The sequence below is a fragment of the Sciurus vulgaris genome (assembly GCF_902686455.1).
Source record: "Sciurus vulgaris genome assembly, contig: HiC_scaffold_272_arrow_ctg1, whole genome shotgun sequence".
Taxonomy (NCBI): Eukaryota; Metazoa; Chordata; class Mammalia; order Rodentia; family Sciuridae; genus Sciurus; species Sciurus vulgaris.
In genome coordinates this window covers 166,447-179,596 of record NW_027632781.1, presented here as the reverse complement: position 1 = coordinate 179,596, position 13,150 = coordinate 166,447, and the positions used below count along the sequence as shown (strand labels likewise).

The window sequence follows — 13,150 nt, the reverse complement described above, 5'->3', positions numbered from 1 at the left end:
TTTCTCAGGATGGAATTTATAATGCATTTTAACTCACTATGTACCCTGTAGTCTTTTTCTTGAAACTACAATTGCAGTGACTTTCTTTATGTGTTCCAAAATTCACTTATATTTGAGTATGAAGATGAAACAGGATTTTAAAATCCACTCTAGTTATCAAAAGAAAAAGAATGAAAACATGAGAATTCAGAGTAAAAAGACTTTCACATGTCACGAGAATAAAGCAGCAATCATTCTAAACACTGTAAACCAAAGACTGTTTCGTACTAATTTTTTGAGCTATGGCATTTCTAAATATTTCCTTCTACTAACTTAAGACACTGCTTTTGTTTTTTCCAGTACTGGAATTGAACTCAGGGCCTTGACACAATCTAAAACTGCAGTTATATACAGCATACTTTGAGGATGCAAGTATTTTTAAAAGAATGGAGTGGTTCTTTATATATTGCTATGGAATTTAAGAGATATACATTCAGGTTAAAAATGCAAGTGAAAATCTGCAATGTGCCTCATCTCTACTTACATGAAAAGAAAATTAATTCACATTTACTTGTATGTATATAAAGTAATAGTTTCTATTAGATTATTTCAGAGATGAGTGGCTACCTCCCAGTAGAAACATTAGGAGATTAAGGAAGAGATGTCGTCAAACTATATATTTCTGTACCACTTAAAATTTGAACCATGTAACTATTTCATCTGTTAATTAAATCAATGAATAATTTAAAAGTGCTTAAAACCTAAAAGTAGGTGTTTGTGATTACCTTTATAAAGTTGAGGGCAGGGAGAGTGACCAACTGATTAGCCTTACAACCTCACTCTACATTCAAGCATTTTAGCATTCCAAAAAGCAAACATCTCCCCCATTACTATCACCAATCTATACAAAGTTTATGATCCTTAACAGCAATATATTTTTATTATCAAAGCAAGAATTAAGAATCTAAATTAACACAATATTGACTGCAAAGACAAGTAAGAGAAAAAAACTAACTTCTGCATGATAACCATTAACAATGATAGATGATCAAATTAAATCTAAAATCGTATATGAATTGTTCAGGTATCTAAAAGTGATGTTTAATCTTTGTTGGACCTTCCTGATATCACCAAAATGAATAAAACAGCACAGTAAATAGTTTTATTCCTCTTTCATATCTATATAAACATAAAAGAAATTGGGAAGTCAACATATTAGAATATTGTAGTTCATTAAGAAGCTTGCCCACCTCAAGAACATGGAAAATAAATCAAATGCAAACTGTTAATTTTAAGCATTTTTATATATAATACCAAGAAATCATATGCATAAATTGATTTTTGAATAAATGACTGATACTAATTTATACTCAGCAATCTGAAAACTAAAGAACTCATACAGCAGTGTGGTTGCTACAGACACAAAACTCCAATAAACGTGTGGTGGGGGATGGGTGTCAAGTAAGTAAAAGACAGAGAGAGGGAGACATCCAGCAGCTAAAGTCAAACACTACTTAAATGCCAAAGAAAGGGTTAATTTACCAGTGATCATTTCCATACCCATTTACCCGTATTTCCTGAGCATCTACTGAGACATACAGAAACAATAAAACACTATTTCTGCTTTCCAGAATCTTATACTCCAATTATAACTGTTAGAACACTCAAAATGAAATTAAGAACAGAAAGTATCAAAGATCAAGTACCTATAGAAACAAAAACAGACTTTACTACTACACAGACAGGAAAGGCAGAAGTGAGGCATGACTATGTGTGAGCTAACTTTTCACATGGAAGAGAGAGATAAGAAAAAAATTCTAAGAAATAAAAACACACAAAAAGCCAAAAAAGTAAAGTAAAACTTAAAGTTTACTTTCTTTTGAGGTCATATGTTGAAACCTAAGTTTGATCATAAAAAGAACTAAGTTTCAAAAGTGCAGAAAAACAAACACATAGTAGTCAAGAACACAGACTTTCAAGGAAGACAGGCTTAAAATTCAATTCCGAGTTCTTCTACCATTAGCAAATCTGTCAAGTTCATGAAGTCTCCAACTCTTCATCTATAAAGTGGGGATCACAGCAAATGCCAACATAAATTAGGATGCAAAAAAGAATAAAGCACTCAGATAATGACTGACATTAATAAACAGCCAATAATTGTTTCAGGATTTTTGTTCTGTCATCAGGCAAAAACTATGATGATCAAGGACACATGTAGACTCTTTAATAGCCGTATGCACAATGAATGGAATGACAAAATCCTAGAGATTAGGAATCTCTGATATGTACACGATTGCTGAAAGAATAGAAAGAAGCAAGAATAATCAGGAAGCACAATACAATAAGATGGCAACAACATATTTTTGAGGTGAGAGAGTGAAAAATCCAAGGTGACCTTTTGAGTAACAACAAACCCCACCATCATATACAACGATAATGCACTGATAAAAATACGGAATAAAAAAGATGACTTTTTGATTTTAAGTCCGATTGACAAATAAAATATCAAGTTCATTAATATAATTAAGAAAATTAGAGGAAAAAGAATACATTTGCAAAGATACTGATTTGAAATAATGAAATGACAGCCATCCAGTGTTTAGCAAGAATAATAATAATAGAAAAGAAAAATCTGAAGATTAGGAAAGAAAATGAGACTGGTCATGCAGAACAGGGAGCCTTGGCAAGTGGGAAGAGAAGGACAGCAGAAACCACGGGGCTGTGGAATCACCAGAAGAGAAAACTCAACTTTAAAAAGAAAGATGACAACCAAACCCTAGGTCACAGGTAAAATTTGGAAGGAAAAGAGAACACAAACAAAGGCCGAAGGAGGATGATTTGGAGGTGCTGGCTTCTAGAAGGTATGGAGAAGATAGGACTTCACAGCACTGCACATTCCACAGCTCTTCAATGCTCATTATCACTTCAGATTACAAAATGAACTGACCTATGGTAATATGATTATTGCAGGAAGCTTGTAAGAGTTTGCAGTTTACAGAAGGGTTACTTATTCTAACTCAATCCTTAGCAGAACAGAGCTAATACATGATAATGATTTTAATTACCTATTTTTTCAGTATCTAGAAGCTCAAGGAACTGTAACTCAAGAAAGTCCTCCTGTTCCTTGACATCCATTGGCACATCTGATTCTACCAATTACTCCTCCTGGTAGAAACCACTTTCCCATTCTCTGACAACCAATTCTCAGACCCTCCCCCTTCTACCAACACACTATTATTTTTTTAATTTTAACAAAACAATTATCAGGGAACAGATTCTTTATGCCATTGCATGACTGCTACTTAATACAAATCAGTTTTTAAATAGGAGTCCAGTACTGTGCCTTAGGAACTTAATAAATTTTGTGTTCATTTCTCTAACAAAGAAAAAAATTCCAGTAGATTTTATACTCTAGACAGCAACCCTGATGCTTTTTTAAAAAGATTCATAGGACCAAAAATAGTTGATTTGATTCTGACTACTCATGAGTACCTGCACCCAAAAGGATACTGAGGTCAAACTGGAAAATAAACTTTCAATTCCTTTCCACCAACAATAAGATAGCTCTTAATTTTTGAAAATACATAAAACAGCAATATTTCCCTGGCCTCATCCCCCTCCATAGCTAAAAGTCAGCAGTCTCAAAATAATGTATAGAGATTTTGCTCTGCCTGAAACAATTATAAAACCCACTAAAAACCAACATAAGCTAAGAGATAAATACATATTTGTCATACTTTATTAACTTCAGTATTTTCCTTATTTTTTACACGATATGATTGTCACATCTGCTAAAAACTTACAACAAATTAAAATAATATATCATGACACACATCTTATTGATGCATTTTAAGAGACTGTTAAAAGACCAAAAATTAAATAAGCAATTTCAATCTTTCTATACTTTTTAGGGCCCTCTTTGTGTTCTTTTGAACATATTAACATATTATAAGTTTGACTGGATCCATTAAAAAATGCTTAATGAGATTATCCAAGTTCGTAAAAAATAAACAGTTGTAAGAGCTACATTTGCAAATTTATCATAGCACAGAACAGTGACTAAAACAACACAATCCCTCACCTTTTTGGCTAACAGCATAAAAACAACTTTAATATTTTAATAATACATTAGCAGAAACTTCATATAAAAATATACTATTTTAGTTTCTGGCTATTTATCCTTTTGACAATTTTCAGTGCACATTATTATTTTTATCACTATTTTGCCATTTTAAAGAAAGAAAAGTAAGTTGAACAGTTTTGTAAGGCAATTTGTATAAATTGTCATATCTGCTAAAAAGAAAGAGCAAAAAAATCCAAGTTCTTGGATTAAGTACATGTGGGTATATGCAGACATCATTATTTAAAAAGCAATGGGATCTTGAACAATTTAATCTCTCTGAGCCTGTTTATTAATCTACAGAAAAGGGAAAATGCTACTTCTTTTGGTGTTATGGGAAAGATACTATTATCAAGAACAAGAACTAAAGTACTATGATATTTTAATGTTATCGAGCACAGTTCCCACATAAAATGCTACACAATTTAGACTAAAGTTTCAGACTATACATGCTTAGATGCAGACTGTTTATGATTTTCTCAACTCTGTTTCCCTTGAAATTTCAGGAAACTAGCACCAAGATGAATGCAACAGTACATCTTTAAAAAGCACAATGTAGCGATTAAACCAACAAAGCCTCCAGCTCTCTGCACACAAAATACAGAATGCAACAGGAATTTGGTTCCTCTCTCAGCATTATAATAAAAATAACTTTGCAGCTGGGCAGCTTTTAAAAAGAATGAGGCATGTTAATAAAAGTGAGGGATATTTGTGGTGTATTGTTGGCTAATAAAAGAATATACTATATATGAAAAAAATATACTATATATGCAAAAAACAAAAACAAACAAACAAACAAACAAACAAAAAAAAACCTGAATGACTAAAACACTTGAAGTCTGATTACCCAGTAATGAAATATCAGGGGGCAGGGGAGAAGGCAGGTGATTCCTTTTTCTGGCAACTTCATTTTTTCTTAAAGAGCAAATAGTACTTTGAAAAAAAAAAAACCTATTGTTAAAAATGTATTCCTCCCTACCCCAAATTCTTCTAATTTTTTCAACACATAGTTATGATTTCTCAAAAATAAAGACAGGGGATACGGAAACAAATAACAACTGAAAGGAAAATCCTGAGTGCTACTCCTGGGTCCTCCCTAAGCTGGTGTTTACAGTGTCCCAAGCAATAGACTAGGCACAGCACTGACCACCAACAGGAGTGCACTCACACAGCCAGAAAAAAGGTAGAAAACGTAGCGCCTGCTCTCAATGTTCTGAGTCCCTCCCCAGCCCCAGGCATCCAGAGCCCTAGGTAGTTTGGATTCTTTTCCTTCAAAACCAACAGAGTAGAGCTGGGTAGTGGCTCAGGGGTAGAGCACCTGCCTAGCATGTGTGAGGCCATGGGTTGGATTCTCAGCACCGCATATAAATTAGCTAATAAAACAAAGGGGTATCGACAGCTGAAAATATATTAAAAATAAAGCAAAACAAAAATGAGTGTCACTGGAGGATCTGAAAAGAGGGTCTGAAAAGGCTGGGGCACAGGGGTCTGCCATGCCAGCGTTGGCCTCTCAGGTCCACACCCCAGACCCCGGCCGCAGGACGGACTGAGCACTTGCAACCTGGCCTTTGCCAGGTCCCTGGGCTCCCTGTCCTCAGCCCAGACCCAGGCGCAGGGCTAGCCGAGCGCACCCAGAGTCCCTGGCGTCCAGTCCAGCTATGCCCAACCCCCGAGGCCTCCCTGTCTAGGATCCCCGACCTCCAGGCCCAGAACCCTGGGGTCGGTCTCCAAAAGCACTCCCTCTGCCCCAGGACACATCAACCAAGACCCCGCACAGAGTGGAGGCCTTAGCCCAGGGCCGCCTGACTTCAGGGAGGCGGCCTTACCCAAGGGAGGCGGCATTACCAAGGGCGGCGACCTTACCCTAGAGCGGCGTTAGACCCACAGCCTTCCCCGAGAGCAAGGCGGCGGCCTGATAGGAAGGCAGAGTGCGTCCCGCACGTGGTCCAGCTACTAGGTCTCCTCCAGCTGTGAACCAGCCAGACGACAACGCCCCCACCGACACGACACCAACGCCCCAACAGCTCCAGCGCTCCAGCGCTCGCGGAGCCATCAGGCGGGGAACGGTTCCTGCCCGGGCAGCGGCGGAGAGCTGGGCTTGCGCAGAAAGCCGCAGCGGGTTGGGCATGACCCCGCGTGGCTCCGCCCACTGTAAAATCGCCCTGTCTGAAACCCCAAACCACTTGAGGCCTGCTCCTAGGGCTTGAGGGCCTGCGAGGAGGAGATCCTGCAAGAGCAAAGCCCTTCCTCCCGCCTTCCTGCCCATGTGGGGACGCCTGCGAGCACGCTGGCGGGGCACGGTCTGGGATGAATCTCTGCGGAGGTCCGGGGGGATGCAGGCGCTTCAGCATCCCCACCGCGCCCCAGGGACTGAGCCTCCCGGTACTGGGCATTTTCAGCTTGCTTTTCTAGGTCAGGGACATGCCTGGCAGGGAGAATTTCGAGAGATTTTTTTGTAGGTTCCTCGCTAAAGGGTCTAAAGCGTTCTGGGCTTTCCCATGATGGGGTCGTTTTAAAGTGTCCCCTTAGGGGACAAGTGCTGCATTGCCCACTATGGTGAACTCTGCATTTTGCAGATCTATTTTTATGGGGTGGGATGCAGGAATCTGAAAGACTTGCCCAGTGCTGGGGGCTCCAGGCTGAATCATCTGAACATGCTGTTCAAAATGGGAACTATTACATAGTCCTTTGACAGGAAAATGGGTGGAACTTTGTGAATGATTAGAACACCTGATTCTTAGGCATGAGGAAAAGCCAACTGAATAATACCAATTAATTCCATGAACTTACAGTTGAATGAAAGAATCCAGACAACAGAAGAACAATACATGTGTCTAAATACAGCACACCAGCACTGTTATTAATCTCTGTGGAAAAGACAGGCAACCAGCTACTTCAGTAAGGTGTGACCAGGTTTAATCATGAAGGAACTGCTGGGCTGCTAAAAGGTCCATGTCTCTGTTTTTGGTGGTGATTTCATGGTTGTGTTCATCTCACAAAAATTCATAAAGCTATACATATATAATTTGTGCATTTCTATGCATGTGGGTTTTATTTCAACCGAAAAACTACTGAAACTTAATTAGCAGGTCAGTTTGCAGCATTGGACATTGTGAACTGAAAGTTCCTTTGATTGCAAGCAGCATTTACAGAGTCAAAGTCAAAGGATCAGACATCAAGTGTGGGTGTGTAATCCCGTGGAGCTGATCCTCAGGGAAGTTAGTGAGCACAGTTGTCTTTGGTATTTCTGGGAGATGGGTTCAAGGAACCCTCCCCTCCCTTCCCAAATACCAATATTCTGAAGTCTTATTCTGAAGTGTAATTTACATATAAATATCCTAGTCTTCAATATATTTAAAATCATCTCTAGATTACTTATAATACCAAATATAAATGCTATGCAAACAGTTTTCAGACTCCATTGTTTAGGGAATATTAGTAAGAAAAACAGTCTGTACAGATTTGGTACAACTACAATTATTTTCTAAGTATTTTTAATTCTGAATTTTTTGAATTCTTGAATGCAAACCCAATGTGCCAACTAGTGTTCTGAATTATTTGCATGTGTCAATTCACTGAATTCTTATAATTCTGAGGTTGGGGTTATTGTCTCTGAAGATTAGGGGGTTGTTTTATTAATTATCAAACAGCCATTAGTGGGGGGAATCTACATTAGAACCCAGCCAGTGTGGACCTAAATTCTGGATTATTAATTATAATTTAAGACTGTTCTTCAAGTTAACTGTATCATAGTTTTCAATAATTCTTTAAACAGTCATGACTTAGTTCAGTAAATGTTCACAGTCAATTATAAAAAGTGTTCCAAATGATCAGTCGTATTTGTAGAGGTCATAAATGAAACCCACTCATGAAATTTATTTGGTTTAGAATTACAAATGAGCTTTTTTTTTTTTTTTCTTACAGGATAACACACCATTATGTTGAGATACTGGTGTGGGGCATTTTCTTTGACCTAGGAATAGAATGACATCTTTCACGTACTAAGTAAAGAATTCAGTACGATTAAAGAGAAGTGACTTTTTAGTTAAGAGTTTATTTTGCCTATGTTCTCAAATGATATCCATGCTACATTTAGTATAAGTACCCAATTTGTAAATTATTTTAAGTAAGGAAACATGTCTGAGTTCATTTACTTCCCATACCATGATTCTTTAAGAAAAAAACAAAGCAAATAAAATCTCTATTTTTGATAGTGATTATTAATTGGGGTAACTTTTTTTTTTTACTGCTTTTGCATATCTCTTGATAAAACAAAACTCAAGAGTTATTCACACAATCAACTTATATTGACAGTCTTTCCTATATTTTCAGTTTATATACTTAAGAATATACTCATTTACTAAATGGATACTTAGTGCCAAATAAAGGTAAACATTGATTAAAGCTGAAAAAAGATTCTCTTCCTAGAGTATTTATACAGAAAAAGGAAACATAAAATTTGAAGATAAGTACTTTGTTAAAAAAAATAAATAAAAAAGGCTCAGGGAAAGTGGTAAAAATGGTTCAGAATTTCAGATAGCATGTTGGTCAGCTTTACGTTAGGTACTGTAACTGAATACCTGAGGTCATCCATTGGGATAATTGGGGTATCCCAATTATCTAGGTGAGAGGTGATGGGTAACGCTGACTATGTTGGTGGCCATTGGGGTGGTGAGAGTAGCTAGACTCTGAATATATTTGAAAAATTAAGAGAAATGGAATTATTAAAAGGCTAGATGTGGATCGTAAGAGAAAATGAAATGACTGCAAGGTTTAGAGTTGTAACTGTGTAGTTTACACTGATGAGGAAAAACTCAAAGACTCAAGATTTGGGAGGTTTGGAGGTAGATGTTCCTTATGGAACATGCTGAATATACATGTTCACTGCAAAAGGAATCAGGATAGGGACATTTTGGTTGACACACTCAGAAATATTAAATCCTAAGAGTGACCTGGATCTTCTGAGTCCCAGAGGGTCTTTTCTCCTCATGTCACACTGATGATCCAGAATTTCTATTGTGCAAGATAATAAGCACTTCCATCTCCCCTCCTTGCCTTCTGAACAAAAATCAAGGTCAACATACAACATCATTTGGCTTGCTAAGGGAAGAAATGGTCTATACAGCTGCAGGTTCTAGCTGATACTCATAGCAGGAGCTGAGGGAGGACATATGGGCTGGATCCCAGGGATGCTGGATCAAGGAGTGGAGCATTAGGCTAGATACAGGAAAGCTGGTGCAGAAGACATCTCTCATGTCATAGGAATTAACACTCCACCAAGAACCTGGGAGACGTACTACCATGTTGCTAGATTGGTTTTTCAGAGCCTAGAGAAACAGTGGTTCACTCTAGTGTAGGATTTTCAGAACTGCCACTGCAGACAGTAAGAAAGAAGTGGGCACAGAACTAGTAATCCTTGGACTAGTGATCTTGCAAGGGCCAGGGCACTCACACCATAAAGAGGCATGATCTCTTGCCCACTCTCTGGGCCTGATGCAGTTCTTAGTCTCAGAAGCAAGGACTAAAAGAGAGGCCAGTTCACCTCAAGGGAGTTCCCTCCAACAGCATGTCAAGTCTATGCAGCAATTGTCCCTGCTAATCCTTTCACCTAAAGATCCATGGCCATGTATTTGGAGAACAAATGCCCTGGATAGAAAAGATTGGGCAAGCATTTCAAGATGGTTCTATAGAATCTAATTTGATACCAAAGAACTGAAGCTCCATAGCAGACTGTTCGAGTGGCTGAGGATAATGGCAGGTCACAAATGGAGCCCCTTCCCAGATGCTGTCTTGGTTCTACACACCCACCTCTCAGTTACATGCCACATCTATGTAGGTATAATGGGATCAGAAATGTTCTGACTTCTTGGCTAGCAGCTTAAGAGTTCATAAAGTGGGAAACATAAATGGAATTTTCTATAACTTCTTCCCTCCAATGATCCATGTAGTAAATCCAAAAAATGGTATTCTGGATGGAATGATAAAAATCAGAGGATGTGAGGCTGTTTGTCTACATCATTTTCCATGTAATTCACCAGTGTGGACCGTATAAGAGACTCAGAAAGTTGACAGTGGACGATGACAAACTCAAAACAAGTAATATTTCCAACTGTAGCTCCTATGCCAAATTACAGGATTCTGGCCTTAGGAGATTAACACAGACTCAAATACAGGTGCAGCATCCCAAATCCATAAACTTGAGACCTGAAATGCCCCCAAATAAGAAACATTTTGAGGATCAATGTGCCACTAGAAATGGAAATTTTCACATCTGACCTCATGTGACAGGTCATAGTCAGAATGTAAGTGCACTAAACATTAGTACAAAATCACCTTCAGGCTGTCTGTATAAGCTATTTAAAAAACAAGCAAATTCTGTGTTTAGTCTTAGGTCTCATCCCCAAGTACTGCATATTTCTATGAATATGTAAATCAAGGAACCTGTATAATTGGACCTCCCTCAGATCATCACATTAATAATGCATGTTCATACAGATGAATGGATAAACAAAATGTGGCATACATATATAATGGAATGTTACTCAGCCGCCATAATAAAAGAATGTTTTTGACATCTTCTGAAAAATGAATCTGGAGACTATTATCCTAGGCAAAATAAACCAATCCCCAAAACCAAAGGTCAAATGTTCATTCTGATATATGGATGCTAACACACAAGTGTGGGGGTGGGAGAAGTTCAGGAGATTATATAAAGGGGCACTAGAGGAAGGGAGAAGGGATGGGAACAGAGAAGACCAAGGAGTGATTCTGACATACTCTCCCATATACATATGTAAATATCCCACTGTGAATTTGTACATCATGGACAACCACAAGATGGGGATCCTAATGGAATAAAATGTACTCCATGTTTGTATAAGTAAGTAAAATTATACTCTACTGATATTATAACTAAAAAGAACAAAAATAAAGAATAAAGAAAAAAAATTATGTTGATGGAATTACCCTGATGAGAACAGAGAAGCAAGAAGTGACAAGTATTTTGGAGGCCTTGGAAAAGCATCTGCATTTGAGAGGTATAATATATGTCTAGCAAAGATTCAGTTGATGAAGTGCTTATGGGCCCAGCAATCTAACAGGTGCCCATTTACAAAAAAGGACAAATCATGGCATCTTTCATTTCCCAACACTGACAAGAAACCCATTGCCAAATTGGCCTTTTTAGGTTATGGGATTTGCATGGTCCACAATTGAGAATGCTTCTCTGATCTGTGCATTGAGAGACAAGGGAGATGGATAAGCTAGCATTGGGCAGCAGAACCACAATGAAGATTTGCAGGGTACTGGATCAAGCCCTGTCATATGCAGCAGAGAACACTACAACTAGAAACACAGTCCTAGTAGAGATGGAATCCCTCCCAATGAAGTCAGAGCTGACCACCCTTGATCAAATCCTATGAGGTCCTCAGGTCATAATGTCAAGCAGAACTGAAGAAATCCATCCTAAGATGGGGGGTCCAAGAGTCAGTCTAGAGGGGACAAGTGAGCCATTCTTGACCAGTTGGGGAGAAGGTACCTCACCCTCAACCAACCTCAACTGCCACAGATTAGGTATGTGTGGGGCTCTCCCTACCAGCGACCCAGGAAGGAAATGTACATCTTAGTTTATAAATAGTTGCCTCAGTGTCCAGTAGAATCTGTAAGTGGTTTGTATTACAACAGTTACAGAGGGCTGTGAAGTTGCAGAGAAAAGAAATTCTGATAGGAAGAGCTGCAGGGAAGGAGTGCATGTGGTTCTCCACTTTGTATGGAGAAAAAATTGGCTGAGGGAATAAAATATGTGGGTCCCTGGGGAAAATCAATAGCTTCTTGTCAGTCAGGAACAAGGAGATGCGTGGAATATCTGGAAGGTCAGGGACAGGGAGGTTTGAGGCAGAAGCAGTTTATTGGATTGGTAAGAGTTAGTATGGAGTTTGAAGGTCTTAATCTTGCATGGTAACACTTCAAGAGAGTACACACACACAAACACACCATGGAAAGGGCACTGAATTTTCACCCAGACATGATGACCAGCCTGTCTTCAGCCTTCCCAGGAATGACAAAATAGTCAATAATGGAGTAGCATTAATGGAGAGGTTGAGACATTGGTTACACCCAACAGCACAAACTCCCATTAAAACCAATATGTTAGTCACACAGCCATGTGTAATATGCTGCCAGAAGAAACATATCTTGATTCCTCTAATATAATCCATTTGTCAAGAAAACTAATCAGCCATAGGACCACTCTTGGTGGGGCACTAATTCATTTGGCTGGAATCAACATATTCAAGGTATGAATTTGCCTTCCCCACCTTCAGATCCTCAGCCAGTACTGTGTGAGGGCACCTAGAATGTTTTCTGTACAAAAAAGTCCTCGTTCAATTAATTAGACCCAGAAACCCACTTACAAAAATAACTATGGGAACACAATCACAAACTCCATGAAAAGGATGGAACAGGATACAGTCCATAAATTGATACACTGATGGAGGGGTGGAGGTACATGACTGAAATGCTAGATTAGAGGCGATACACTGTCAAGAGCAAGTGCCTTCCTGGAAGGCAACATAGGTAACATTATATAATGTTTTGTCCTCAACAGTTTGAATACATGGAACTAAAAGGTTGAATTAGAAGTAATTTCTTTTATCATGACTCCCAGTGACCAACTTGTATAATTTGTGCATTTTTTACACCCCAATTTAAATTCTTAAATTCTGTGGGTCTAAAGAGTCTGATTTCCAAAGTGAGAAGGTTTCCACCAGGAGACACTGTAACAGAGTCCTCTTAAACTTTAAGCTCTATCTTTCACTTGGGCTCCTCATGCTGACATACCTTCCCTGATGAAGTCACTGACACTGATCACTGGAAGCAGTAAGACTGTTACTAGATTCTGGGAACAGAAAAGGATATATTTGGCATCAAGTGGCACACTTAGATGTCTCCTAAATGTTCCTTGCCAAAATTTGACAGCAAATCAATAGGTTATCACCCAGAGTATCTGAAGGTCATGGTGGCCAGGGGCGCAGATGCTTCGGTGACGAAGAT

The 13,150-nt window shown here is 38.6% G+C and overlaps 1 long non-coding RNA gene across 3 annotated transcripts in view; it reads right to left on the bottom strand.

Annotated features, from left to right (window-relative positions):
- LOC306652546 overlaps nt 1-5,954 on the bottom strand; it is a 31,241-nt gene extending 25,287 nt beyond the window's left edge. For all 3 annotated transcript variants that reach the window (XR_013761446.1, XR_013761447.1, XR_013761448.1), the window contains exon 1: nt 5,926-5,954. This is a non-coding gene — a long non-coding RNA (uncharacterized lncRNA). The remainder of the gene's footprint in view (nt 1-5,925) is intronic.
- Between the last annotated feature and the right edge of the window lie 7,196 nt (nt 5,955-13,150).